The sequence below is a fragment of the Callospermophilus lateralis genome, chromosome 10 (genome assembly GCF_048772815.1).
Source record: "Callospermophilus lateralis isolate mCalLat2 chromosome 10, mCalLat2.hap1, whole genome shotgun sequence".
Taxonomy (NCBI): domain Eukaryota; kingdom Metazoa; phylum Chordata; class Mammalia; order Rodentia; family Sciuridae; genus Callospermophilus; species Callospermophilus lateralis.
The window spans coordinates 78,668,886-78,674,885 of NC_135314.1; the positions used below are offsets into that span (position 1 = coordinate 78,668,886).

At 34.5% G+C, this 6,000-nt stretch overlaps 1 pseudogene; it reads right to left on the bottom strand.

The window, feature by feature from the left end:
- Positions 1 to 90: 90 nt before the first annotated feature.
- LOC143408341 (obg-like ATPase 1 pseudogene) lies at positions 91 to 1,781 on the bottom strand (annotated as a pseudogene).
- Between the last annotated feature and the right edge of the window lie 4,219 nt (positions 1,782 to 6,000).

A 6,000-nucleotide genomic window follows, 5' to 3' on the forward strand; every position in this document is an offset into this window, starting at 1 on the left:
TATCAGGGTGATATTAGCCTCATAGAATAAGTTTGGAAGGATTCCCCTTTTTTGTAATTTATGGAATACTGGTGCTAATTCTTTTTTTTTTTTGGTTTTGTCAAATGTTTTATTGAGTGTAGACATCTGGAGTACTGTAAAACATGCATTATCTGTAGATTCAAAAAGGAGCAAGCCACATTGTCCTCACTGTCAAATGTGTCAGGCTTGGCATACATGATGGAGATTAATGAAGTATCATGAGAGTAATATGGTTCCTGAAAAGCTTCTACAATTTGGAGTAGGGTCTTAATCACGTGAAAAGGAAAGCTGTTCACATTTAGTAACTTGCATTTCATTGGAGGTACACAGTATTTTATAATTTTAAAACAAATAAAAATAATTTGTTTGTAGAAGATTCCCATCCCCCCAACTTTATTTATCTCTTTAGTTTTCAGAAATTAAAAACAAAACAAAACAAAACAAAACTATGTCTTTTGGAATTTGTGTTTATCTGAGCAATAGCTAAAATTTATTTCTTTTTCGGTTGCTGTGGTGTATTAAATTTGAAGAAGATAATATCTCCATCTTCAACAATATAATTTCTGCCTTGTTGTCTGTACTTTCCAGCAGCCTTGACTGCATTTTCAGACCCTTCCTCTTTAAAATCTTCGTATTTCATTACTTCAGCCATAATGAATCCCTTTTCAAAATCTGTGTGAATCTTTCCTGCAGCTTGAGGAGCCTTCGTCCCTTTCCTGATGGTCCATGCACGCACTTCATCTGGGCCTGCAGTGAAAAAGTATTCTAACTGGAGTGCTGCAAACCCAGCCTTAATGATCTTTGGCAAAGCACTTTGTGTCATGTTCGCTTCCAGATACTTCTGTCTCTCCTCAGCACTCAATTCTTGCAACTTGAGTTCCAAGGCCCCACTAAAAGGAATGACCAAGGCACCTGGGTCATACTTGTCCACCCACTCTTCAATTTTTATCAACCATTTGTTTTTCTTTCTAATGTAGTCTTTTTCAGAGAGATTAACCAAGTAGACCATTGGTTTTGAAGTCAAAAATAAGTGTTTATTCAACACTTCAATCTCTTTGTCATTCCAATTATGATAGAAGTGAACAGGTTTCTTTTGATCCATAACCCAGGATTTGACTTTGCACATTATGTCATATTCAGGTTTTAGTTTTTTATCTCCTCCTCTCACAGCCACCTTTTCTAGTTTATCTATAATGGGCCCAATCATTTCCTCATCTTTAAGCTGAAGCTCTTCATGTATTATTTCTATATCTCGAATGGGATCTACACTTCCTTCAACATGTGTGATATCATCATCTTCAAAAGCACGTGTTAGATGAAAGATCCCATCACAGGCACTAATATGAGATAAAAAGGCATTTCCCAGGCCCTGCCCATTGTGAGCTCCTTTCAAAAGGCCAGCAATATCTACTACATTTAGAAAGGCAGGAATTTTGCTTGCTGGTTTGTGATACTGGCAAAGAAAGTCAAACCTTTCGTCTGGCACAGGTACTCTGCTCTCATTAGGATCGATAGTGCAGAATGGGAAGTTTTCTGCTGAAGCCTGACTATTGGTTAATACATTAAAGAAGGTAGATTTCCCAACATTGGGCAATCCAACAATACCAATTTTCAGTGAGGTTCCAAATCTTCCAATGATTGGAGGTGGTTTAATTCCATCACCTCCCTTTTTGGGGGGCATCGTGCTCGGGAACGACGGTGACACCTGGTCCCAGGCAGCAGGAGACTGGTCTTGCCGGCAGCTGGAGGCGGGGAGGAAGGCGGAGAGAGCGCAGGCCCGGCCCCTCCGCCCAGCGGCAGGCACGACATCGGCGGCGGCAGCGGGGGAGCTCCCTAATTCTTTTTTAAAAGTCCTGTAGAACTCAGATGGGAAATTTTCTGGTTGTGGGTTTTTCTTGGTTTGTAGGCTTTTGATGGCATCTTATATTTCATTACTTGCAATTGATCTGTTTACATTGTGTATGGCCTCCTCATTCAGTTTGGGTAGATCATATGTCTCTAGGAATTTGTTTATGTCTTCTATATTTTCTATTTTATTAGAGTATGAATTTTCAAAATTGTGTCTAATTATCTTCTGTATCTCAGACATTTCCTTTGTTATATTTCCTTTTTCATCTTGTATTTTAGTAATTTGAGTTTTCCCTGTTTTTCTCTTCATTAGCATGGCCAGGAGTTTATCTATTTCATTTATTTCTCCAAAGAACCAACTTTTTGTTTTGTCAATTTTTTCAATTGTTTTTTTTTTCTTGCAATTTCATCGACTTAAGTTCTGATTTTAATTATTTTCTGTCTTCTGCTTTTGGTGTTGATTATTTTTTCTTTTTCTAGGGCTTTGAAATGTAGTGTTAGGTCATTTAGTTGTTGATTTTTTATTCTTTTAATGAATACTCTCAATGCAATAAACTTTCCTCTTAGTACTGCCTTCATAGTGTTCCAAAGATTTTGATATGTTGTATCAGTGTTCTTATTTACCTCTCAAAATTTTTTTATTTCATCCCTGATTTTTTCTACTATCCATTCATCATTCAATAGTGTATTATTTTGTCTCCATTTCTTAGAGTCACTTCTATTTTTCACTTTATCATTGATTTCTAATTTAATCCATTATTATCTGATTGAATGCAGGGTATTATCTCTCTTTTTTGTATTTACTAAGAGTTGTTTTATGGCATAAGATATGATCTATTTTAGAGTAGGATCCATGTGCTGCTAAGAAGAAAGTATATTCACTAGTTGATGGATGAAATATTCTACACATGTCTGTTAAGTCTAAATTATTGATTGTAGTATTTAGTTCTTACAGTTTCTTTATTCAGTTTTTGTTTGGAAGATCTATCCAGTAGTGAGATAAGTGTGTTAAAGTCATTCAGCATTACTGTGTTGTGGTCTTTTTGATTATTGAAATTGAGAAGGGTTTGTTTGATGTATATAGATGCTCCATTGTTTGGGGCACAAATATTTATAATTGTTATGTCCTTTTGGTATATACTTCCAGTAAGAAGTATAAAATGTCCTTCTTTGTCTCTTTTGATTAACTTTGGTTTGAAGTCTACTTTATCCGAGATGAGGATGGAAACCCCTGCTTGTTTACACAATCCATATTAGTCATATGTTTTTTCCTATCCTTTCACCTTCAGCCCATGTATGTCTTTGCCCATAAATAAATTGGATGGATTTAAATTAAAAAGCTTCTTCTAAGGAAACAACTTGAACTATCACTATTTGCTGATAACATGATTCTTACTTAGAAAATTCACAAAATTCCAACAGAAAACTTCTAGAACTCATACAAAAATTCAGCAAAGTAGCAGGAGATAAAATTAACATGCATAAATAAAATGCACTCCAACATATCAATGACAAATCCACTGAAAGAGAAATTAGGAAAACTACCCCATTCTTAGTAGCCTCAGAAACAAATACTTGGAAATCAATCTAACAAAAGAGGTGAAAGACCTCTACGATAAATACTACAGGACACTAAAGAAAGAAATTGAAGAAGAACTTAGAAAATGGAAAATTCTCCCATGTTCTTGGATAGGCAGAATTAATACTGTCAAAATGGCCATACAACCAAAAGTGTTATAAAGATTTAATGCAATTATTATTAAAATCCCAAATGACATTCTTCATAGAACTAGAAAAAGCAATCATGAAATTTATTTGGAAAAATAAGAGACCCAGAATAGCCAAAGCAATCCTTAGCAAGAAGAGTGAAGCAGAAGGACTCACAATACCAGACAGTAAACTATACAACAGGGCCATAGTTAAAAAGATGACAGTATTGGAACTGAAATAGACATGTAGACCAATGATACAGAATAAAAGACATAGAGATAAACCCACATGAATACAGTTATCTCATACTAGACAAAAGCACCAAAAATATTCATAGGAGAAAAGATAGCCTCTTCAACAAATGGTGCTGGGAAAACTGGAAATCCATATGTAGCAAATGAAATGAAACCTCTATCTCTCACCATGCACAAAAATCAAATCAAAGTGGATCAAAGACTTAGGCACTAGAACAGAGACCCTGTACCTAATATAAGAAAAAATAGGCCCAAATCTTTACCTTGGTTACTTAAGAACTGAATTCTTGGAAAAGTCTCCTAAAGCACAAAAAGTAAAATCAAGGATCAATAAATGAGATGGTTTCAAATTAAAAATCTTCTTCTCAGCAAAGGTAACAATTTAAAAAGTGAAAAGAAAGCCTACAGAATGGGGGAAAATTTTTACCACTGGCACCTCAGATAGATAGAGCATTAATCTCCAGAATATATAAAGAGCCCAAAAAGCTTAATACAAAAATAAATATATAACCCAATCAATAAATGGGCTGTGGAACTGAGTAGACAATTCACAGAAGAAGAAATACAATTGATCAACAAATATATGAGATAATGTCCAATATCTCTAGCAATTAGATTAGTGCAAATTAAAACTAAAATTTCATCTCATTGTAGTGAATGACAGTTATCAACAATACAAGCGATAATAAGAGTTGGCGAGGATGTGGGGGCGGGAGGTACACTCATAGATTGCTGATGGGACTGCAAATTGGTACAACCATTATGGAAAGCAGTATGGACATTCCTAAGAAAACTTAAAAAGGAACCACCGTTTGACCCAGCTATTCTACTCCTCTGTTTATACCCAAAGGACTTAAAATCAGCATATTACATTAATGCAGACACATCAATATTTATACCAGCTCAACTCACAGTAGCTAAACTATTGAACCAAACTAGATGCCTTACAACAGATGAATGAATAAGGAAAATATGGTTTATATACATAATGGAATATTAGTCAGCCTTAAAGATGAATGAAATTATGACATTTGCCAGTAAATGGATGGACCTAGAGAATATCATACTAAGAGAAATAAGCCAATCCCCCTAAACCAAAAACCAAATGTTTTATGTGATATGCAGATGTCAATTCACAGTAAGGGATAAGGGGCTAGGGAAGAATAGAAGTACTTTGTATTAGGCAAAAAGGAGCGAAGAGAGGGGAGGATTTATGGGGTAAGAAGATAACAGAATGAATTGGACATTAATAGTTTAGGTGCGTATGTGTCTACAGGACCAGTGAGAGCCTACATCATGTACAATCAGAAGAATAAGAAGCTATACTCCACTCATGGATGCTGTGTCAAAATTTATTCTACTGCCACGTGTAACTAATTAGAACAAATAAAATTTAAAAAGAAAGAAAATTCAGAAAACCTCAATGTTAGTAAACTGAAGCCAAAAAAACATGTCTTTTATGTAATCTAAATTTCATGGGATGATTTTAATACAGCATATGTAGTATTAGAAATAATTGAGTAAAGTTAGCTAAATAACAACATCCTCTAAATCTAAACATTCATTAAACTATATATGCATATTCATAATTTATTGAAAAGCAAATCACCAAATGTTGAATATCTTGTCAATAATAATGGCTTCGCAAAAGTTTTGATTTTACCTCTTTTCAGACTCCCTCAGAAATAAGAAGAATGATGTATATAAAGGAAAAAATTTATAATGTAAATGAGAATGGTTTGACATCACCATGCTACTGCTGTGAATTCTTTGAGTGTAAAGTAGTGGAATTTTACTAAAGAAGAGAGGAAATGTAAACCTGTCTTGAACAAGAAGGGTCTGCAGAAAAAATCCAAATTTCTGAGAAGCTCCTAATTGCTTATTCCAGACTCACTAGAGCTAAAGCAAGACTCCAAGGGTTGCATACCATATATTCACCTTCATTTCAACCTTCTCATAGACAGTCATAACAGTGGATGAAATAGTTGATTATGTTTATTAGTTTTTTTGTATGTTATAATAATGAATAAGTGACCAAATATCTAGATAAGACACCATGAGTACAATGAAAAAAGTACTCAGCAATAAAATCAGCAAACAATTTATATACAACAACGTGGGTTCTATGGGAAGAAAGTTGGACAATTGCTTGAATTGGTCCTTTCCT